We start from the raw sequence: 24322 nt of genomic DNA on the forward strand, positions 1-24322 counted from the left end.
ACTGTCCCTGTGCGGCAACCATAGCAACCATTTCAGTCTTCGAGACTCAACAAGACAGGGTCTCTGTGGGCAAAGCAAGGAGTCGAGCTGTTCCCCCAGGTTGTGCTGTAATTACAGATGCACAGACGTAGAAAACACAGCAGGAGGGCTACTTAGAACATAAAAGCCCAGACTTCACTCCACCACAACACAGGGGTGGAGTGGGAGCAGGGGGAGGACCAGACAACCCAACACAATGGGCCCGCCAAATAAAAGCAGACCTTTTACACGGGATTCCGTTCAGATGATCAAGACATTGTTCTTTTTCCACATTTCTTGTTGAAGTTTGCCTCCATTTGGCTTCTCTGGCACAAGCACCATCTAAAAACTAGAGCCTCATCATATGTGTTATTCTTGCTTAGAATTAGGCAAAAACGCTACATTTAACGGCCAATCCCTTCAATGTGCATGGCACTTCCAATATATAGTCCATAAGTCAGCTTGGTGGGGGTAGAAATGACAAGGAATTTGCAATCAGACAGCCTTGGGCTCCCATCTCAGATCTGTTGCTTATCATATCACCTTGGCAACTTACTTAAACATTCTGAAACTCCGTTTTCCCATTAGTTGGAGGAACTACTGCAGCTCATAGGGTGTGGTAAAATTAAATAAATATTTAGAAAGAGCGCCCGGCATATATTAGGTTACCAGCAGCAATTATCATTAGGATAAGGCCAGTTCATGATCTATCATTACTTTAAGCTCCAAAGATAGGAAAACAACCTAAAATGATGACATTATAAGTAAATGCATATGATAAAGTAGGCAGAAGAACACAATAGGAAACTATATAAATCAAACTTCCTTGATTTAAAAAAAATGAAATAAATGAAGAGCCAGGTGCACAGGTTTATAGGAACGGGCAATGTTCTAGCTCTTTGATTGGGGGATGGGTACCCACATATGTAGTTTCCTTAAGCTGTGCATATATGTCGTATGTACCTCTGTTGGCATGACACGTTTCACACGCAAAAATATCTGAAGTTAAAAAATCACAGGGAGTGAAAACACCAAGATGCCTAAGGTAAGGTTGTAAATAACTTTTATGCATTTCTGTATTTTCCAAGCTTCCATATTAAGAACAAAGAATTTGTTACGACAATGCTACCCCGCCAAGCCCTTGGCTAGAGGCATACTCTAGCTGCAGCGAGAAGACACTCCCTTTCTCTGACCACTATCCTCCGCCAGTGAGCGAATACAGCACTGCTAACCAGCAGCCGCGTTCACCTTTATTTAGGAGACATCCACACTCAGGAAGTAGGGGCAAGCAACAGAAGAAAGTAAAACAAGGGCTTCTAGGTACCAAAAAAAAAAAAAAACAAAAAAAAAAAAAAACCAAAACAAAAAAACCAACACAACAAACTTGAGTTTTTACTGAGAGCTTATCTTCTCAGTAACAGTTCTAGGAGGCAGCTCTTCTTATTCCCATTTTCTAAGTAACTTGGAAAGTTTAAGCAACTTGCCCAACACTTAAGTTGGGTTACAGCGCTGATTAGCTTTTTTGATGATACTGTCTTACCTGGAAATTGTAGCCTTTCATCAAATGCAGGTGGGCAGATGTGTATGCATGATGCCATGCTTAAAAAAAACAAAACACAACTGCACAGATAACTTGCTACGGTATTCAAATTTAAAAGAGCTCAGGGAATTTCATTTTCTGCACCATGTCTCAGATCTCATGCAGGAAAGCAGAGGGATCTCTCCTCGTAAAGGAGGTGCTTTATTTTTGAATGGGTACAAGAAGATCCAGATACGGGGCAACAATGCTTTTAATGCGGTTTAAAAAGACATCTGCTCAGAAGTCAATGGGTATAGCTTCTCTGTGATTCAAAGACAGAGGGCAGGACTGAGGGCCCAGATGCTTGCGTCCCAGAAGTAACCCTCCTTGGCACACACATAAAAGAGACAGACTTCATCACAGCAGGATATTCGCTCTTAGTACGCGAGATGGATTTTGAGAGTGGGTAAGAAGAGATGGCTTCTTGTGTTAATGCAGTCACGATTGTGCTATATGTACTAGTGGCAAATCAGAATCTAAATAAATCCCTGCCAGGTGGTTAGAATTCACATTTTTTTTTTTTTTGGATGTCACACTAAAACCCATCATGCCTCCTTACTCCATTTTTCTTTAAATGAACTGCTAATCTATCTGAATAGCAAATCCAAAAGTTTGCCCCAAAGCCACCTTCTACTTTTTCTACTATGCTCGGCTCATCCTCCTGCCTTCAGAGGATCTCGTCCCACATCACAGCAACTCTCCTGTGGGGGAGGATGATCTAGGACCCCAGAGATCAAGTCACTCCCAGTGTAATAACTTTTAGGAAGGCACCAGCATTCTCTCTTTCACTGACTGTGGATTGTAGGCCTAGAATTTTAGATACCCAGATCCTGTGGGCTTGAGGGAGATATACCAGGGAGCCCAACCAATACCCCAGCTGTGAGAAGACGAGCAGAATAAATTATATCAATGGCTGCCATGTACTGGTGCTCACCAGGTTTAGAGACTGCACTTAAATTGTCCTTCTGCCCTAACAACCCCAGTCTCTCCACATCACACATAAGAAAACCCAGGCTTTGAAGCCCAAGGTCACTGAGCTGAGACACAGAAGACGTAGGATTCAAATGGATTCCCTGCCCTTCACCACAATTCGTTCAGAAAAGGTATCTGAGGTTTAGACCTAGGTGGCCTTGGCTCTGTTTCTGTCTCTGTGTGACACAGTCCTGGAAAGTCAAGTCTTTGAGCCTTAGTTTCCTTATCTATAAAATAGAGAGAATACCATCTGACTCATGTCCCCAGTATGGATGTGTTCATTCAGTCAAAAGATACGAAAACATTCTGAAAAGTTAAGCACTGTGCACACGTGTCGCATTAAGAACAATGGAAACGTGTAGATACTTGTTATCTAATCCAGTGTTCTGGCAAATAATTGGCCCAAGAGAATGCTGGGCATCTCTCTGTTCTGAACTCTAATACAGATGCTGGGCATTATCAGAATGTGTACAGCAAGGACTACACAGTCTCTTTGGTATGAGAGTTGGGAGGTTTGGTTTTTCCTCACACAGGAGTTCTACTACTGTAAGATGGCGCATGACTTAACCATGCCTTACTGAGTTTGGTCAGTCAGCCATACACTTAGGCTATGATAAGTAGATGTTATAAAATATTCCAGAGCCTAATCAGCAAGACTCCACCCTGCAAACACTACAAGTGTTGTTAATGGGGCAGCTGGTACACCTGTTCACAGCAGGAAAAAAGTTCCGATATTTATCTGGGCCTCCAATGGCTTGGTTATGGGTGTGATCCAACACTCAGCCGCATCTTGTGGATTACAAATGTACCTTCAAAACATTACATTTTGTATTTTAGTGTAGTCATCTCAAAGAGCAATCTCATCTGGGCTTTTATGAAACCCATGAAATTCTTAGCATTATTCATCAACATCTTCCCCTACAGAGGAGAGTTGACTAATCATAACTTGAGCCAGCGCAAGGAGGGGGAGCCCAGCAGAGAACACAGAATGCCACACTTCTCATTTGAGAATGCCAAGCTAAAAGCAAAACAAATGGCTTTTCTCAATCTAGAGAACAAATGAAAGTTTAAAGCTTAACAATGACTCTGGGTGAGACCAAGCAGCTTATTTTCACTGAAACGAGTACTTACAAAGAGTGCAGAAATAACAAAAGACGAAAGTCCTACACTTTAAAAAAGAAAAGTCACCTTTGAAGTAATATTTCAATTACCGACTACTTACAAAGTGATGAGGCTTGAGACCCAGAAAAGCTCCCTGGGTTGGAGGAGAACCAGGTTTTTCAAGGAAAAGAGCTGCATTCTCAATCTCCAAACCACAGATGACAGCGCTGCTGGCCTTTAAGGGTTAACATGAAAAAAGCATGGGGCGGTTGCATCTCGCTTTCCAACAAAGGTTATTCAGACATAAGCCAATATTTTCCTCCACCAAATCGCTTTCTAAAACAGCCCATTCCCTTTGGTGTTTGGAACACATGTGAATATCGTTTGCAGCAAAGCAACCCCTCTACACAATCCCCCTTCAGGGTATTCACACGTTTGTGTCATCACCCTCCCTTGAGGGCAAGCAGCACTTGTGATGTACTTCTAACCAAAAGAATATGGCAAAGGTGATAGACCGGCAACCCCGTGATTACACTGCATCATGTAAGACTCTGCTCTCACAAGCTTTTGTGCTTGTCTTTATTCCTCTCCCCACTTGCTGGCTCTGAAGAAGCAAGCTGCTATGAATCCTACAACCCCAGGAAACAGAATGCTGCCGACAACCGCACAAGTAAGGAAGGAGATGCTTCTCTAGTTGAGCCTCCAGTTGAGAACCCAGCCCCAGTCACCATGTTGGTGGTAGCCTCCAGCAGAAGATTCAGTTAAGCCATGGCCAGACTTCAGCCCACAGAAACCATCAGATGATAAACGTGTGTGTTTTAAGCTGTTAAGTTTAGGTAACAGAGAAGTAACACACCATCACAACTGTCATTTTTTTGTAGGGTGAACAATCACTTCCTAATGAATGGCTTTCAAGTTTGTTTCTCTTAAAGGAAATGCTATGCCCCTCCTGAGAGTTTGCTCCTCCTAACAAGAGCCACCTGTTTACTGAGTCACACTCTGTGTTAAGTGCCCCCCACACAATAACTGCACCCCACAACACTCCTATGAGGACAAAGATGGTTAATATATTCATTTCCTAAGTGGGGAAATTGTAGGTCCAATGCCGAAGGTCCCGCAGCTACAGCCATGATCCCAACCCCTGATCATCTAACAAAGAAATGCTTGTTCTGTCTAAGATTCTATGCTGCCTCTACTTGTTTCTGTTTCAGTAACCTATTAAATACTTTATGTGAACATTAAGGGCTTTTTATTAAACTACTTTTCCTTGTTTAACTGCTGGGGAAAGATCTTTAAAGAAAAGTCATCATTAATATGTTATAGTGATGTGTAATCTATTAAGTAACCAAGATGGCTCTCACCTCCATATACTGTGCTTTATATTATCAAATAACTTTCCTGATTATGGAAATGATATTGTATAAAGTGATATTATAAAAACAAGAACTTTTGAAAATTATCAAGAAGTGTAATTTTTGATCCAGTAATACATATAACATTAAAAATATATACATTTTTCTGAATACAGCAGATACTATAGATATGATTCTATTTAGTTACACAATATTAGACTTCACAAACTTGTTTTTAGTGACCAAATATCCATCATTTGCTTATATCATGTAATTAAACAGTCACTTATTCTTAGGCAGGTTGCTTTTATTTTCTCACTTTTGTAAATGTGGCAAACATTCTTGTGGAGGAATGTGCTGAGTCATAAAAATATCTGTTGCCAAATTATCCTCCCAGAAGATTATATATTACTTATACTCCTACATAAGAGGTATGAATACCTGTTTCCCTTAACCCTATGAGTAGTGATCAGGTTTAAATCCTTGTCAATTTGATAGGCAAAACAGAATGCTTACATAATTTGCCTTTCTTCGATGAGTTTGAATGTTTCATAAGCTTACTTTTTTAAAACATGAATTATGTATTAAGGTGGGCAAAAAAAAAAACTCCAACTGAATGTTCTTTTCTTATTTACTTATTTGAAAGAGACTCTATATATTAAGGAGATTCATCTTTGTCTTACTTACAATTGCAACTTTCCCTCTCCTCTTTTCTCTCATAATAGATGCTCAGAAATTTTTAACAAAAACGCTCTTAAAAAGTAACCTAATAAATATTAAGGTGCAGACCTATACTCCAAAGTAAGGACCCCTTACAGCCTGACGTGAGATAAAATAGATCTTTGTAGTATTTGTCCTTTGATGATGTTCAAATTTTCAGTTACCTATCACCTCTTCCACGTGCAAGGCCACTGTCGTATCACATAATTTACTGGAAAATTTCCAAATGTCAGACGTTGTAGTAAGTGCTGAAGAAACAGACGAAAATAATAAGCTCAACCCTCAAGCTCCTCACAATCACTTCAGAAAAGAAACCATATGAGCTGTAAGGGCCATCTCTGAGGTACTTGGAAAGTCTGGGCAAACTTTTCCTCCCCTGATGTTAAGGAATTAGGCAAGCTTTAAGACGCTTGAATAAAACTTTAATTCTTTGTCCAAGTAGATGCTGAAAGAAACCCCAGTAGAAAATCTTCAGTGATGACCATGTAGGTCAAACACTCATTCCAATTATTCAGACCTCTTATCAGGCAGGTGAAGCCTCAGGACGCCCGCACCTCACTCTCAGGAAGCTACATTCAGAGGGAATCATAACCACAGTCGTCAGAAGAGTGGCCTCAGGAAACTCCTGAGTCACAGACAGCTATGTCCAAACCCTGTGTGGCACCCTCCTCTTCCTGACAAGGGCTGACACAGCAGCTGACCGAGCGCTGCCTATCTTCGGTGGCCATGGGTCTGGCCTGCCGGCGGCTGCATTCAGCTCTGCTCAGATGAGGATGGCAGGACTTCGTTGTCTCGATTCTCTCCCAGGACTTTGAAACAGAAATGGGGAGAGGAGGACTGGTGAGTTAGAAGAAGAAACTCAAGTAGGAAGAATCACAAGAGAGCAAAGGGAGGGACATTAATGGCAGGGGCATCAAGAAAAAGGGCTCGGCTGCTTCTTGGGGAGGTCGCTTATGTGGGACATTCCAAACACCCTTCACATTCCCCAGTGCTGCTCCTGCCAGCCAGTCCTGCAAGCCCAGCGAATCCTCCACTCAGCCCTGCAGGATCCCAGGTAATCTGAGCAATTCAATCTGTTCAACCAGAGAGAGCCTGACACATCAATGGATCCGCATGTTCTGCCTACAGACTCAGGCCCTTGGACACAGCTCACTCCTCAACTATCAAAATAACTCTCCCCACCCCAGACAAAAGCATCAATGTCCAGAAGAGGCCATTCCTAGGCTGGTGCCTCTGAGTCTAAGTCAAAGTGGTGTTACAGAATCATTATTTTCATTACTGCTCCCACCCCCCCAGGAGTTTAGATTTTTCCTAATTACCCTTCCATGAAACTTTAACACCATAGCAATATTGTGTATTTATTTATGCACCGTGTATACATCTGTCTTTATACACAGTTTTTTTGCTTCCCAGGAACCAGTGTTTACCCCCCTGCACATAAACAGCCCCATTGAGGAATGAGTTATACAATAAAAAGTTGTAGTAACAGCTCTTCTGGAAAAGGAACTTTTTCACTTAGAGAGGAAAAAAAAAAAAACCACTCACATAGTCTGCCTGAAAGTTTTCCATCTCAGACTCTAAAGAGCCCCGAACTCACCTTTGGAAGTTACTTCTAAGATGTCAGGCTACATAATTAGAAGTTATCCAAAGGTCTGCACATCTCTACATTGTCTACTATGATTTCCTCAATTTCCTCTAATAACTTGTTTTGATGGGGGGGGTGAGTGTGTATGAGTGTTTCAGTGTGTGCACACAGAAGAAAAGCAGGTGAGGTGACAAAAAGCAAAACAAAAATAATCCCCTAACTGTGGTCCTTTTATGCAATTAGTCTTTCTCTACCTTGTATTCTGTCTCATTTGTTTAGTTTTTTTTCAGGGTGTGTGTGTGTGTGTGTGTGTGTGTGTAGTGCCAGAATTAAGAGGTAATAGAATGATAAAGGTCATACACAATTGTGGGGGTAACAGTTTCCCCCAAGACAGTTATGATGGAGAGCTCATTGTTAAGCATTATTGAAATGCATCCAGGGAATGCATGTTAGAGGAGCAGAGGACCTTACCTTTCAGCATTGCCAGGTTCTTATAGGAAAGTCCATTTCAGCCTTGCAGATCACAAATCCTCTATGATATAATGTGATGGGAACCTTTTGCCACATAACTTTGTTTTATTTGAAAAACGGACTTCAAATTTTCTTCTCTAGTTATCATACATATTTCATAAGACTTTGCTCTAAAAATCTCAGAGAAAGCAGGTCACTTGAAGAAAGCAAAAATTAGGTAAAACATATAGAAAATGTAGACCATGATAGGATCAACTATCCTTTTCCATGACCAAAACCCATTTAAAATGGGGTGGGGTGGGGTAGTTAACGAGGCCTTACGAGTAATAGCAGGAAAATCACAATGCATTTAAATATTTTCTAAGCTTCTACTTCGTACCAGGCACTTCCATAAGCATTTGTGATGCATCAATTAATAAAAAGGTGAGGATTCCTGCCTTTAAAGAGCCTACATATGGGCGGAGCAATGTGGAGAGTTCCGATGAAGAACAGTAATACTAGTAATAGCAGAGGTAGTTATGAATAATGTATCGTGTTTGAAAGCAATTAAAGTCATGAATATAAACAGGTAGAGAAGGGTCACAGGGATGGGGAGGGCCAAGGCAAGGGTTTGGGGACAGGTTACAATTTTAAATAGGATGGTCAGCTGACCTATGGGCCGACTTCAAGTAGATGAGATTAGCTGTGGAGATGTGCAGGGGTGAGGCTTCAAGGGAGAGCATTCTAGACAAATCTGAGGAACACCAAGTAGGCCAGAGTGGCCAGAGCAGAATGGGCCATGCAGGAGGAGTTGAGACCAGAGAGGTAACGGGCAGGGTGCCTTGTGGACAACCATGAGGACCTTGGCTCACACCCTTAGACGGGAGCCACTGAGAAGTTTGGGGAAGAAAAGTCACATCATCGGTCGTGCAACTAAAAGGCTCACCCTGGCTGGGTGCTGCGAACAAAGTATGGTGGGTGGGGGGACAAGGAAAGAACCAGCAGGACCAGTTAAAGGGACCAAACTCCTGGCAGAAACTACTAGCACACAGAGTCTGGCAGGGCATTCATTTCATTGTGAACAGAAGCCCAATCTACCATGTGTGACCTTGGCATCATCCTACGACCCGGCTGCAGCTTCTATCACCTCACTACGCCATACCACCGATGCCTTTCCCTGTAGATGGCAATTTTCTCACTCTCAGCCTGACAGCGGAGGTGATGTTGATATTTTCGCACCCTTTTCTTACCCTACTTCACTGACCTTTGAATTCCCATTGCCTGACACATAGGGCTCAGTTTTGCTGATGGAGTGAATGGGGGGGGGGGCTTATGTTTTGTTTTTGCTTCTTGCCTAGACTAGTTGAAGAGCCTCCTTCCCTGGCCAGTCTCCCTCCCCTCTCATCACTGTAACTGTTGGCTTCTTTCACTTTGCAACTCCAAAAACTTCAAACATTCCTCTGCATACCAAAGTAACACCCGAGCACCTTAGCCTACCAGTTGAGGCTCTCCGGAGCTGGCCTCTTGCGTACCGTGCCATCTTCCCTCCCACTACTAATTCTGGAACAGGGAGTCTGGGCTCCAACCTTTTGCCCAAATACCTTGTCCCTTCTCAAAGCTAATCTTTTCCTTGTGCTCCTCCCCTCCTCTCCCCCCAACAGCTTAAAGAAATCCCATTCATCTCAAGGCAATGTCCCCGGGCTACCCTTTCACTCAGTTTCGAAACTCAGCACCACAGGCGTGATGGCTCCCCACCCTCTGGGGACGGGAGGTGTGAGCCACTCCCGGCCTCACACCCAGGTGAGAGCAAGCCTGGACACGCTCCACTGGTTCATGCTACCCTGGTCCGCTCACAGCCCACCAACTTACCAACTCAGCCACTCTCCCCCAGGACATGCCTTATTTCCCAAGCCTGAGAAAGAACTACTGGGGCCAAGAGCATCTAGACTTCTCTGAATCCCCTACCACAGCCTCAACAGATTCACATCATGGGTGGGTATTCACGGATGACCCGCTCTTGTGAGATTCTTACCAAGGTAATGAACAGGGCTGTGTCTTACTGCAGACACTGCTGTGTGTGTTTGGGGTGGCCACGGGAGCGGGGCAGGAGGGCAGGCGAACAAGCCAATGACAACGACTCAGTACAGGAAGGGTACGAAAAGTATGTCGGGGATTGCAGGGGTCTAAGAAAAGGCAGAGAAGAATCACTGTGTGTGCAGAGCGGCCAGAAGCGACAAGTGAAAGCCAGGGTGAACTTTTGAAGGCCAAGGCCCAACTCAAATGTCCTCAGGGACATGTCAGACCTAGTGATGCAAGAAGGAAGGGGACAGACATTCAAAGCAGAGGGGACAGTGTGTTCAAAGACCTACAAATTAGGCAGAGAATCACAAGGAGCTCACTTTGTCTCAAGGAAGGAGGCAGTAGGCGAGCAGGAAAGGGATCGAACAACTGATGGGAATCCTATTTATTGATGACAAAGGCTCAAGTGCCTGTTAGGACACAAAGAGCAATGTTATGTGAAGATAAGACAAACCATGAGAGGATTGTGTGTATCTTCTCAAATAGATGAAAAACCCTATAAACCTGTACCACTGTTACCAGTTCTATTTCACAGAACTCGCAAAGACATCTATTCAATGGTTTCAAATTTTCTCATAAAGGAAGCGTGAGAAGAAATGCATCTTCTCCGGGTCTCCCATTACATTCCATCTAATCAGACTTTTCAAGATCTGGCAAGCAATTAAAACACACATCCACATGTGACCATTTGGAGAAGCAACAGTGACAGGAGGGTTTCCTCAGGTCTATAAAAGTGCGACATTAAACACATCAAGGACAATGTATGAGAGAGAAAGCAAAGTTTGTGGAAGCAGAGGGAGCGAGTCCATTTTAAAGCACATACTACTCACATCACCCTCACTACTACTAAAAAAACCTGTGATAATGCCATTAAAAGTTTCCAGCTGAGGGTGCCTGTGTGGCTCAGTCAGCTAATCGTCTGATTCTTGGTTTTGGCTCAGGTCACGATCTCGGGGTCGTGAAATCAAGCCCCTCATCCGGGCTCCACGCTCAACAGCGCCTTCCTGAGATTCTCTCCCTCCCTGTCTCCTCCCCCCTCCATTCTTCTCCCTGCTCACACATGTGCACTCTCTAAAACAAATAAAATATTTTTAAAAAGTTTCCAACTGATAAACCCAAGATTTTAAAAAATGCAAGATAAAAATCTCAAATGCTACACTCATTTTACTGCACTTTCCTTTCAGGGGTGCTAAGGAATACACTTTTAAGCTTACATATTTAAAGAAGAACGCTCAAGGCTGCTCAGCCCTTTGGTCCTGAAGTCTTCTGAATGTAATTCGTGCATCTTAAATATCTTCTGCCACACAGATTCAATACTATTTTAAAAATGGAATGATCACGTTTGAAAGTCAGGATAGGAATAAAACAGTATTCAGAAGGAAAGTTTTGAAAGGACCTAAAAGATACATAATGCCCGCTGGCTATGATAACAATAACAACAAAATTGCTTTTATCTTATGGGCCCTATTATGCTTTAGGCCATATTTTTGTACTTGAGTGATACTTTGAGGTCTTATTCAGTTATTATGGGAATCTTTCCTTCTCTCCGTGTATACCTCACCCCTTGCAAATCCCAGTGCTCTCTAAAAGCACTCCAAACACAGGACATTCAGTCCTACCGCATTGTATTTTTAGATTTAAATCACCATTTGATAAATGCTTTAATGTACTTCACAGGTGGGTAAAGGAACAACTGAAAAGGAAATTGGCATTCCAGGGTGATGGCAGCTTATTAATTCAGGAATTAAATCCAAAGTTACCTCTCCTCCCCCAAATTACTAACAATCTCATAATGGTAAAATTCCCAAGAATATGTTTTTATTGTTGTTAGATATAAGAACCTTTATAGCAGATCAGAGCTGTGTAAATCAATCATCTATAATCTTGTTATATGCTTGAAAAAGAGATGTGAGGAGGAAGGTTATTTCTTGAACACTGCTAACATAAAACCTACTTTCTTCCTGGGAATTCTACAAGAATGAGAATGGACAAGGCAATTTACATTTCAATGAACAATGTTGCTTAAAGTGAGTTGTTATTTCCAACCAGCACACTCAAGTTTGAGGCATCCATTGCAAACAGCAAAGTAGACTGCCAACGGAGCTTTCTCCACACATACATGAAGGGCTAAGAAATTTCCTTGCGACTGGGTTAAAGTCTCATTTTGAAGTGACTCATCTTGAAGGTGGGCGGTGATCTGTGTAGTATATGTGAGGCGTGTACATGGATTGTGTGTGTGAATGGGAGTGGGGGTGATACGGGAAATGAGAATAGGAGTCAGAAATAATCCTCATGAAAACAAGAGCTTGACTCAACCCATACTGGGCTCAACCCAGTTTTATCAAGACAGAGTATTCTTCTCAGCAAGTTTATGTCACAGAGGTCAGAGAGAAAGATGAAAGCCATCTTAACTGGCAAAAGATGCTTTCCTGCAAAAAATTACTTCAGGACTGACAAGTGTCAGGAGACAAAGAAGTGAGGTCTAGAAGACAAAAACTATAGGGCTGAAACCAGGGAACACAGAAGCAGGGGAGACGAAGACTGCGTGTTCTGTTCGGAAGGAAGTGGCCTTTCTGCTCCTGCCAGGCCTACCTTCTCCAGAATGGCTTATCCACAGGTCCAACGGTTAAAATGTGGGTGTCTGGCAAATCTGCCAACCAAGAGGTGGGCCGGGGAGTGGGGGGATGGGGGGACCGAAGCTGTATCAGGCCCAACTGGAGAGGTGTTTAGGACACAGAGGAAGAGCTGGGGTGGGAGCCTGACCTCACATCTGGAGGTCTTTTTTCCACTCTCTTGTAGCCATGTGACCGTGAAGATTATGTAACCTCTTATCACCGGTTTTCTAACTCAAGTGGGGAGTAATGCCTATGTCATAGGCCTGCTGTAGGACTGGCTCTAACTATGGATATAAAAACCTAGCTGGGTGCTTGGCCTGTCAAGGTAGGTGGTATTTATTAGCTTTGTCCCTTCCCAAACCCACACACCAAGAGAATCTGGCAGCAAAGCCATTTGCCTCTGGTTTTGAAGCTAACAGATGGGTAATCTTACTAATAGAGGCTACGGATTAGTCTGGCATTACAGGATTACAGGGACAGAGCAAACCTACCACCTCTTCCTCTGAGGTAACGTGTACCTTGGACCTTCACGCCTCCCTTACTAAAGCAGAACCTCATCACCCTGTTCCCCAAAATGACCTAAACAAACAGGATGCATTCCAGAAAGATGAATTATTGAATCTCAGTTTCTCTTTCCCTTCCCTAAATTGGGATATTTTCAGACCAGAAGAATTTTATTCCAGAAGGCTGACCTTTAGTTATTCAGAACCAGAGAATCCTTTGTAGGGCAATTATTAAGTTAAATTCTACCCTACCACTTTGGACCAATGTTAAAAGATAGGCATTTATTATAGATTATTCCCCCCCCCGAGCTTATTAATTGGTCATTCTTAAAGAAAATACGCAATTCTACAGAAGAATTAAGTTTGACCTTAGCTGCAATTAATAGACACAAGAAACAAGTGTCATGGATAATTTGATACTGAATAGCATACTAATTACTTGCTGACAAGAATTTCTCCTTCTTTTAACACCTCACATTTATAATAATTTAAGTGGGGATTAAGAACTGACAAGCACTGGACACCCAGTCCCCAAGGAAACTGTGAGCCAACTGCTCAAACAGTTTCTCTATCCAGTGGTACTTCTAGTCCCACAACCATCCTATCACATGGGTACTATTCCCCCTTCAGTTAGGAAACCACTGATAAGAGGTTCATAATCATTCAAGGTCCCGTGGTTAGAGAAGGGTAACCCGCAGATATAAGGCCAACCTCTGGCCTTCCTGCAGCTCCACAGAGCCCAGAACTCCTTTCCAGCTTCTCCAGACCCAGCATCTGTCCACAACCCATCTCAGGACTTCCCAGTATAGGTCCATCATTTTGAATTTTGAAAGCACTGGACACATATGTTTTCTAAATCACTGTTTCAGTTCAGCTCTGGGTTTTCTGTTCTTGAGGGGGAATTGCACCATGCAGCCCCTCACCAGGACAGAGGGGAGAACACAGTGTCTGACCAATGTGCCCTCTATCTTCATTCCAGGCGTTCCCCATTCCCAGCCCACATACATAGTCAACAACCCTGAAATGAGCGCTGGGAGCCAAGAAGCTTAACTCCTAAAAGTAGGGAACTATGAGTACCTAAGCTTATTGTGACCACATCAGTCGAGTTCCCTCCTGTGTATATGGCTGTCCTTCCTGTTTTACTCTTACAGGACACTTGTGATTGCACTTAGGGCTCTCCCAGGTAATACAAGAAACTCTCCCATCTCAAGATCCTTAATCACATCTGCAAAGACCCTTTTTTTTTTTCCTGAATAAAGTAACATTTATAGATTCCGGGAATTAGGACTTACTATCTTTAGGAGCCATTGCTCAGTCAACTGTACACTCATACTGACCATTTACAACTAATAAAAAAAATTTTGAAGTAAAATTCACCTAAAAGATACACAGTACAACTTCAGAACTGATTGTAAACTCTATTCTCATCACTAACACATATTTTCCCCAAATTCTCACTCTACCTTCCCAACACCTCTGTGGGCCAATTTTATGCTTACTTTACCGATCAGCCACCAAGCAAAGGTGAACGCTCAGGGATAGCAAACGATAATTCTTATGTCTATATATTCAGCTGACTGCTATTTCAATTGACATATTTGACCGATACGAGGAGGCTGGACTGGTAGTACTTTAACAGAGAACAAAATATAAATATAAACCAATGCTGGGGAAATGATTTTTTTCTTGTAAGAACATAAAATAACTCAAGAATCAGTTGTATTACCTCACAAGGTTCTCCGAGGAATAAGCTGAACCATAAAGCTCCTTACAACCACCGGTTATTACATACAAATAACCAGACTCACTTTGTTTTTCCATCGGAAGGAAGCCAGCTGTGAGGAAGATTAACTATGCATGTCCGTTGGTTATTAATGAGTATCTTACTGGCTAGGATCTTTCTCAGTTAAATGAACAGCCCATATAGTATGTACCTGGCCTTACCAACCATTAATTTTTAAACCTCCTTCTAGGAGATTGATTTCAGAAACACACACCATCAATGAAAGCTTACTATTTTGTTCATCTTCTGACTAGGTCTCCCTGTCATATGCTAACTTAGCAACCTCCACCTTCCCTTCATTCAAATAACATTCGCAACTGTTTGTCGTGAGAGCCATAAGGGCGGGCCGTGTGTGTTGCTTACAGCAAAGTCCCCACATCTGGCCTGGCGTGAGGTGGCACAGCAAGGATGAGGCAGAGCTGCTATCACCTACCCAACATTCATATGTCCCCTCCTTCAGTAAACAGGACTCTGAGTTTTGGATGAGCTCGACGCTACTCAGAATAATGACCATATTTTCCAGCAAAATAGCTTTTATACTTCCAGCCATCACAGACACATACTACTATACATGCATAATGGTCATTGTTCTAAAAATATCCTCACCTGGTCCATTTCAAATTGTTTCCCGGTCTCTTGGCTTACCTCAACAAAATCACAGAGGGGATCAGGATTTTCACCCCATTTCCCTTCGGTTAGTCTGTAATCTCTTACAGAGTACAGTTTAAGAACATGAGATTATTTCTACGCTAGAAATAGATCCTGCCCTCCACTCTCCAGCCCCATCACAGGAAAGCGTGCCCATGTGTCCCCAGCTCCATGTGCCCCCAGCTCCAGTACGGTGGGGTGGCCATGGAGAAGTGGGAAGAGACAAACTGCCACGTGGTGGAGTTGACCCCTTCCACTCCTTCAGCAGCCAGTTTACAACATTCTCAAATTCAGATTTTCATACCAGTACATAAACAAACAAGCAACTCAATAAAGGATATTAAAAAGCTCAGCTTCTGTCTTAGAGTGATACTAACCCCCCAGCCTTCAAGCTGACAATACTCAACACCAATAAACACACACACATTGGTCACAATGAGTAGAAATAGCACTCCTGCATTTGGCATGGAGTAAGCACTCAGTTAAGATAAAATGCTGGCGACTAAAAAAATTAAACATCTTATATTCCAGATGGTTTACAGGTTAAATGATTACTAACCTGGTAGGTGAAAACAATGTGCTTGGGACAGGTGTGAGAAGGAAAAGCTCACTTAACACTTAATAACTGAGTTTATAATGGTGGCTACAGGGATAAAAGAGTAAATTTTTTGGAGAAAATTTAAAATCAGTCATCTTTTATGTAATATTCAAATAGGTCATCAGCTTCTTTTAAATGGTTATCACTCTGGAGGATATGATAACACTCATTCTACTGAGGGAGTGACTACTTTTTTTTAAATTGAATTGTAATAGTCTTCTGCGCTGCCAAGACGAATAATATATCAAAATTCCAGGAAACCAATGAAAATGAAAACACAACTGTTCAAAATCTTTGGGATACAGCAAAGGCAGTCCTAAGAGGAAAGTATATAGCAATACAAGCCTTCCTCAAGAAACAAGAGAGGTCTCAAATACACAATCTAACCCTACATCTAAAGGAGCTAGAGAAAAAACAGCAAATAAAGCCTAAACCCAGCAGGAGAAGAGAAATAATAAAGATCAGAGCACAAATCAATGAAATAGAAACCAAAAGAACAGGAGAACAGATCAACGAAACAAGGAGCTGGTTCTTTGAAAGAATTAACAAGATTGATAAACCCCTGGCCAGACTTATCCAAAAGAAAAGAGAAAGGACCCAAATCAACAAAATCATGAATGAAAGAGGAGAGATCACAACCAACACCAAAGAAATACAAACAATTATAAGAACATGTTATGAGCAACTCTATGCCAGCAAATTAGGTAACCTGGAAGAAATGCGTGCATTCCTAGAGATGTATCAACTACCAAAATTGAACCAGGAAGAAACAGAAAACCTGAACAGACCTATAACCACTAAGGAAATTGAAGCAGTCATCAAAAATCTCCCAACAAACAAAAGCCCAGGGCCAGATGGCTTCCCAGGGGAATTCTACCAAACATTTAAAGAAGAATTAATACCTATTCTCCTGAAACTGTTCCAAAAAATAGAAATGGAAGGAAAACTTCCAAACTCATTTTATGAGGCCACCATTACCTTGATCCCCAAACCAGACAAAGACCCCATCAAAAAGGAGAATTACAGACCAATATCCTTGATGAACATGGATGCAAAAATTCTCACCAAAATACTAGCCAATAGGATCCAACAGTACATTAAAAGGTTTATTCACCATGACCAAGTGGGATTTAACCCTGGGCTGCCAGGTTGGTTCAACATCTGCAAATCAATCAAAGTGATACAATACATTAACAAAAGAAAGAACAAGAATCATATGATCCTCTCAATAGATGCAGAAAAAGCATTTGACAAAGTACAGCAGCATCCTTGATCAAAACTCTTCAGAGCATAGGGATAGAGGGTACATACCTCAATATCATAAAAGCCATCTATGAAAAACCTACAGTGAATATCATTCTCAATGGGGAAAAGCTGAGAGCTTTCCCCCTAAGGTCAGGAACGCGGCAGGGATGTCCACTATCACCACTGCTATTCAACATAGTATTAGAAGTCCTAGCCACAGCAAGACAGTCTCTTCAACAAATGGTGTTGGGAAAATTGGACAGCCACATGCAGAAGAATGAAACTGGACCATTTCCTTACACCACACACAAAAATAGGCTCCAAATGCTTGAAAGACCTAAACGTGAGACAGGAGTCCATCAAAATCCTAAAGGAGAACACAGGCAGCAACCTCTTCGACCTCGGCCGCAGCAACTTCTTCCTAGAAACATCGGCAAGGGCAAGGGAAGCAAGGGCAAAAATGAACTATTGGGATTTCATCAAGATAAAAAGTTTTTGCACAGCAAAAGAAACAGTCCACAAAACCAAGAGACGACCGACAGAATGGGAGAAAATATTTGCAAATGACATATCAGATAAAGGGCTAGTATCCAAAATCTATAAAGAACTTATCAAACTCAAAGAACAAAGAATCCAATCAAGAAATGGGCAGAAGACATGAACAGACATTTTTCCAAAGAAGACATCCAAATGGCCAAGAGACACAGAAAAAAGTGCTCAACATCGCTCGGCATCAGGGAAATCCAAATCAAAACCTCAATGAGATACCACCTCACACCAGTCAGAATGGCTAAATTAACAAGTCAGGAAATGACAGATGTTGGCGGGGATGAGGAGAAAGGGGAACCCTCCTACACTGGTGGTGGGAATGGAAGCTGGTGCAACCACTCTGGAAAACAGTATGGAGGTTCCTCAAACAGTTGAAAATAGAGTTACCCTACGATCCAGCAATTGCACTACTGGGTATTTACCACAAAGATACAAATGTAGGGATCCGAAGGGGTACGTGCACCCCAATGTTTATAGCAGCAACGTCCACAATAGCCAAATTGTGGAAAGAGCCAAAATGCCCATCGACAGATGAATGGATGAAGAAGATGTGGTATATATACACGATGGAATATTATGCAGCCATCAAAAGGAATGAGATCTCGCCATTTGCAACGAAGTGGATGGAACTGGGGGGTGTTATGCTGAGTGAAATAAGTCAAACAGAGAAAGACATGTATCACATGACCTCACTGATATGAGGAATTCTTAATCTCAGGAAACAAACTGAGTGTTACCTGAGTGGTTGGGGGTGGGAGGGATGGGGTGGCTGGGTGATAGACATTGGGGAGGGTATGTGCTATGGTGAGCGCTGTGAATTGTGCAAGACTGTTGAATCACAGATCTGTACCTCTGAAACAAATAATGTAATATATGTTAAGAAAAAAAAGAAAAGAAGAAGATAGCAGGAGGGGAAGAATGAAGGGGAGTAAGTCAGAGGGGGAGACGAACCATGAGAGACGATGGACTCTGAGAAACAAACTGAGGGTTCTAGAGGGGAGGGGGTGGGGGGATGGGTTAGCCTGGTGATGGGTATTAAAGAGGGCACGTTCTGGGTGGAACACTGGGTGTTATGCAGAAACAATGAATCATGGAACACTACATCCAAAACTAATGATGTAATGTATGGTGATTAACATAACAATAAAAAAATAAAAAAAAATTCCAGATAGTTGGCAAAGGATCCAGGAAGATATTTAGGAAAATTCTCCCTAATTAATTGATAGGTGTTCAGCAATACTTACTCAAAGACAAACAGAAGCACCTAATAGGCTCATAATTGCATCACAGGAGCTGAAACTGATGAAATTTATGTTTCAGGGGCAAATATGAGTTTATTTCAACATAAAACAGTCTATTAATATAAACATGAGTTGTAACTAAAATTATAAGCTAATCTTCTATGGGTGAAATTATATGCGGGGAGGGGGAAATAAATTGGGCAGAATTTTAAATCAATGTCTTGTAGACCAGAGCAGAATCTAAACCGATACTATTCTTGGCTGTAACCAATTAAGTTTTGTTTTATTCAAAAGATGGCTAGAGGAGCAGGAGACTCCAAAATGTAGAATAAAAATCCTGAAGTCATTAAAAACAAAAAAGATGGCTAAAATTTCCAGGAAAAGCTAGTTAAGCTATAAAGCTTTTGTTTTTTTAGTCCTTATCAACTTTTTCCATGAAGATTCAGCTGTACATCTTTACGCCAAAGCTAATTCTTCCTTCACATTTTAAATACAATCGACTATTCAAGCATATTGGTTTTTGCATTAATATGCTTTCTCAATTTCTCCAAAGTTACCATAGTGACTCTACATAATTTGGCCTTGATAGGATTTTTACAAGGAGAAAAAGGTGAATCTAAACATTGAGGACTACATTTTCAACAAAAACAATCTACCACCAAATATTAAAACTAGAAAAATTCTATGTCCTGAAGAAGTCATTGAAAATCTTCCCACGAGGCTGTGAGAAATTCAAAATTAAGACTCAAGGGTAAATTGTGTTTTAACTATGTCAAGTATCTAAATCTAAATTATCTAAATAATTATCTTAATTATCTAAATAATCGGAAGAGATCAATTCCCACTCCCACGCCCCCCCATCCAGAAGCAACAGAGAACAGGCTGTGCCCGACAGCACACACCTGTTTTCTCACTGGAGCCTTGCCCAGGGCACCGAGCACACGGAGCACCTCGACAGGAAGGACACACAGACACAGAGGGATCTGACCAGACCTGCTCTGACATCCAGCTCTGACCTTTTCTCCTATGACCACAGACTTCTGACCCCCAATGGGTGCTTGTATTACACAGAAAAGTGATTTCTATAAAACCCCCCGAACAGCAGGACCCCCCCTTAAGGCTTTAAGTACTAATCCCCAGGCAAATGCAACACTAGGTAGTTTTCACTAAAAACAAACAAACAAACAAACAAACAAGGAAAACTCAGATATGTTTCCTCCCTATTGTAATGAAAAGGTAGGAAAAAAAAATTCTTTCCTTACCACACCACAATTGATTAGAACCTACCACTAATGTAAAAGTATTTCAAAGCTATCGCAAATAGTGTTTTGTTGCCCATGTCTCTGTGTGTTATTTAATAAATCTTTACATATCAAAAGGTTCAAGACAGTTACGGAGCAAGCACCATCATCTAGAGAAGTGGATTCTGGCCTAGCTCTGAGAATCAGTTTTCTTGCCTCTGCCCATCAGCACCCAACTTACCATGCTAAAGAGAAAACAGAGATGCAGCTATTTGAAAGAATTAAAACCACCTGAAAGGCCTGATGCATTTAGCCACTGCTTCACAGGGTGGAGAAGAGAACTCCCTCCATGTTCTGATGTCTACCCACAAGACAGGGCAACACCGCAGGAAAGAATGAGGATGTGGTGCTCAGGTTTGGGAAAGAGAGCATCTAGAAGATGGATGGAGGCCAGTTGGCATTCCAGACACCCCTCCCATCTGAGGGGCTTTTCAGAGCCACCTGTCGTAACCTGCCCCACCCGCATCTGTAATGACAGCTGGACTAGTTTATTCCTATAGACCCAAGATGATGTTGGCACTTGGGGGAAGCACCCCCATAAGTCTTCATAGCACATGAAATTACATGCTCTATTTTGGGTTCTTTGAAGTTTCAGTTTGCTCTTTCTTTTGGGCTTAACTTAAATTTAGGTTTGAAATCAGGACCCATCCAATGGAACATCTGGGGCCCAAGCTGAAAGTCATTTTAGTTACCACACCTTTTAAAAGAACCTGCTGGAAAACATGTGCTGCAGAGCAAAAGAAGAAATATGATCGATGAGACAGTCTCTGCCCTCAAAAACCTTGCATTCCTGATACCCCAAGTCAGGCAGGCTTCTCCCTGCTACCCACACTGCAGCCCCCTATTACTTTAATAATTATAGAAGGTTTCACAGGGGGGTGGAAAATTTTCATTCTTGCCCATTCTGTGGCAACTCCTGGCAGTCCTCTGAGCAGCCAAGGAGTTGTCAATCTGGAGTCCTCCATCCAACCTCCCAGTTCTGCTTGACTGGCATGGGGCGGGGGGCAGGGGTGGAGAGGAGAGGCATCAGGACTAGCATAAGGGGACACAAATAAGAATAGAGCTAGGAAGAGCAGGTGTACACGGACACTCCGCCTATGGGGAAGCGCGGGAGCGGAGGTGAGCCCAAATGAGCTTGATTTCAGAAAACGTGCCATCCTGTGGTGTTCCAGATGGCCAGAAGGAAACCTGCAGCAATCTCTGCACGTAACTCAAAGAAATCCAAGTGACCTGCTGCCCAAGTCACCTCTCACAGTCAGGGACTAAATTCCAGCCCTACCCAAGGTGGTAGGGTCAAAGGGCCAACACTTTTTAACCACCCTATTTTTCTCCCTGAAAGAGATGATGACTTATCCAGTAAGAATTACATTGAAAAGCTGGATTTTTTTTTTTATGCCGCACTGGTCATAGTTTTTCCTCAATGGATACTCTGCCATGAAAAGGTGCCATTAACTAATGTGTGTCTTTCCAGGTTTAAAAAGCAATTTCCTCCTCTCCTCACGCTATAAAAGAGGAGCCTGCATCTGGTATCGAATACACTGTTTACAGAAAGAAGACCCCACTTCTAGGCTGTTTGGACGTGCTCATTCTTCCCTGCATAAACTTACTCCACTTCTATTTATGCTAGACAGGAAGTAAACGTGCAAACGGAATCAATAAAAAGCAGCTGAAGGCACACATTCTTTGACTCTAATTAAGGTGGGATGCCTGAATCACAGCTGTTCCTACCACTGAAAATGTTTTTGTAATAAACAGTGGAGTTTAAGAGGTATTTTGTTTCATGTTTCAATTTTTTTATAATTTACACCAACGTACTACTCAACTCTCAGCCTGCTTATCAAAGGTAAAGTTATGGATGGTGGTATGAAAGGTATTCCTGGACCCACCTCAAAAAGAAGGAGGCTGAGACACCAAGATTGTGCTTGGCTCAAGGTCACTCAAATACTAACAGAGTCAGCACTAGGGAAAAGAAATCAACTATACAGTTCATACGGTGAGGACAACAAAATCAGCATGTCACCTCTACACCTGCCTTTCACTCAAGGCCAAATGAGAACACTGAACTTGGTCATTTTATTTAGATAACGCTGCTCTGATAACAAAAAGGCTGTATTTTCTATTGTTTCTACAGCTGTATGCAAGGAACGGTCTTGTGAATAAAATTTAGAAGATGTCTGCCTAGGTAGAAAGAGCATCCTTCTTGGCCTTTATTAAACAGTAGAGACTTTGTTCTTAGTCCTGGGTGTTAAATGTTGGTATTGGGCTGACTTACTTCTTATGCCTGTACTACCCACCTCCTCTCTTTCCATCACCACCCTTGTAAAAATTAAGCATTGTGGACAGGTTTTCATTTAACTGCATTATGTCTCAAAATACGATGGCCAATTTTGTCATAGTCCATCATTAAGTCCTTTAGTAGGTAAGAGCAAAGGACAAAAGTGACATGGATTTGATGCCCACAGAGGCTGCTGGTCAGTAGGTGACTTCCTGATCACTACCTTCTCAGAGTCTATTCTGGTTACTGAACTTCATGAGCAGAGCAAGAAACCACCAGAAGCAGAGGATGAAGTGGCTGGAATCCCCAGCCTCCATCACAACGTCTCCCGCAAAGATGCAGTGGTATTAATCTGCTCATCTCTGAAAAAGGTGAGTCAGGTGTGTGTAGAGCTAAAAACAGAAAAGGGGAATGCACTGCCTATCACTTACTATTTCCTCAAGAATCTTGGCAAGTTCAGTTTCTGTTCTAGAAGTGAATGTGGGAAGGAAATTGAGAGAAAAAAGTCAAGTTCACCTCATTGGTGAATTCTTCATTTCTACTCTCTTAAAGCTTTACTTTGCTTCTGATGTACACCAAACACATCTACCTCTGCACCCTTTCTTTGCTTTGCATGGTCAGAAGTTCCTTGGAGGCCCCCAGAGACTAAAGCATCCAGCATATAGGGCCTGTCCCAACCATGTTGGAGCCCCCTACTTCTTGTGGCTATTAAACACTTCAAGTGCAGCTTGTCTGAGTTGAGTTGTGCTGGGGGAAAAAAGACAGGAATTTATCTCAATAGTTTTATACAGTGATTATATATTGAAATTATATTTTGGATATACTGGACTAAATAAAATTAAAACTACCTGCACTTTTTTCTGTTGATTTGTTCAGGGGACTACTAGAAACAATGTCACTCCTGCCTGCCCCCCCTCCTGCCACCCCCAATTAAGCCTGACTACTTTCCCTTTGTTCTGTTATTATATCCTGGGTGTTATATTCTTATATATGGATGTTCTGTTCTTATATCCAGCCTGGGAGGCACATCAGGAACAAGAAAAGAATATCCCATCTACTGTTTTTGTCTACAGTTTCTCAAAACACACGCACAGGTCTACACTACATAAATCAATTTATTTCATTGTCTGACCTAGCCGCTGGACTTCTGTGTATCCCCATGTACCACTGAAGTTTGCTGAACCTTTGCTAATCCATCCTCGAATCTGTCTTGTTGGTATATGTTAGACCGTAGGCAGTTCTGATCCACAAAAAGCCTATTCCAACTTATTTGTGCAAAATGCATCGTCAGGGGTGGGCAGCATTATCTGCACAGAGGTCCTTTAAAATTCCTATTCCATTACGTCATAAACACAGAGCACAACTCGACAAAGTATCCCACTAAAATGGAAAGGTGAGCAGCTCCCGGTCCTACGTTATCCAAAACCATGAGAGGAATGGCATGAACACCACTGAGTATTGTGGGTAATGGAGTGTATATATGAAACGTGACTATAGCCATTTTGGGACCACCATTTCCACAATAAAATGCCAAAGCAGTTGGCTGGTCTGTGTTGCCCAAAGGGACCCATACAATTCACAAGTGAAAACCACCCATTATCAGCAAGAACTATTCAATCAAGAGAATTAGCACCCCTCACAAGGCCCCTCTAGGCTAAACCACCCTGGACAAGAAACGGCAGGCAGGACTTCTGAGATCCCTACATCA

The 24322-nt window shown here is 42.2% G+C and overlaps 1 protein-coding gene and 1 long non-coding RNA gene across 4 annotated transcripts in view; one reads left to right on the forward strand and one right to left on the reverse strand.

Moving 5' to 3' along the window:
• IQGAP2 (IQ motif containing GTPase activating protein 2) overlaps positions 1 to 24322 on the reverse strand; it is a 286558-nt gene that overhangs the window by 197633 nt on the left and 64603 nt on the right. The window lies entirely within an intron of this gene.
• Positions 600 to 21930, forward strand: LOC141374864 (uncharacterized). The gene is made up of 3 exons (XR_012382033.1): positions 600 to 1063; positions 4281 to 4340; positions 21811 to 21930. It is a non-coding gene; the product is annotated as an uncharacterized lncRNA (long non-coding RNA).

This window comes from Callorhinus ursinus, unplaced genomic scaffold (genome assembly GCF_003265705.2).
Source record: "Callorhinus ursinus isolate GAN/ISIS: 27379988/994484 unplaced genomic scaffold, GSC_fseal_2.0 scaffold23, whole genome shotgun sequence".
In the NCBI taxonomy this organism is placed as follows: Eukaryota; Metazoa; Chordata; class Mammalia; order Carnivora; family Otariidae; genus Callorhinus; species Callorhinus ursinus.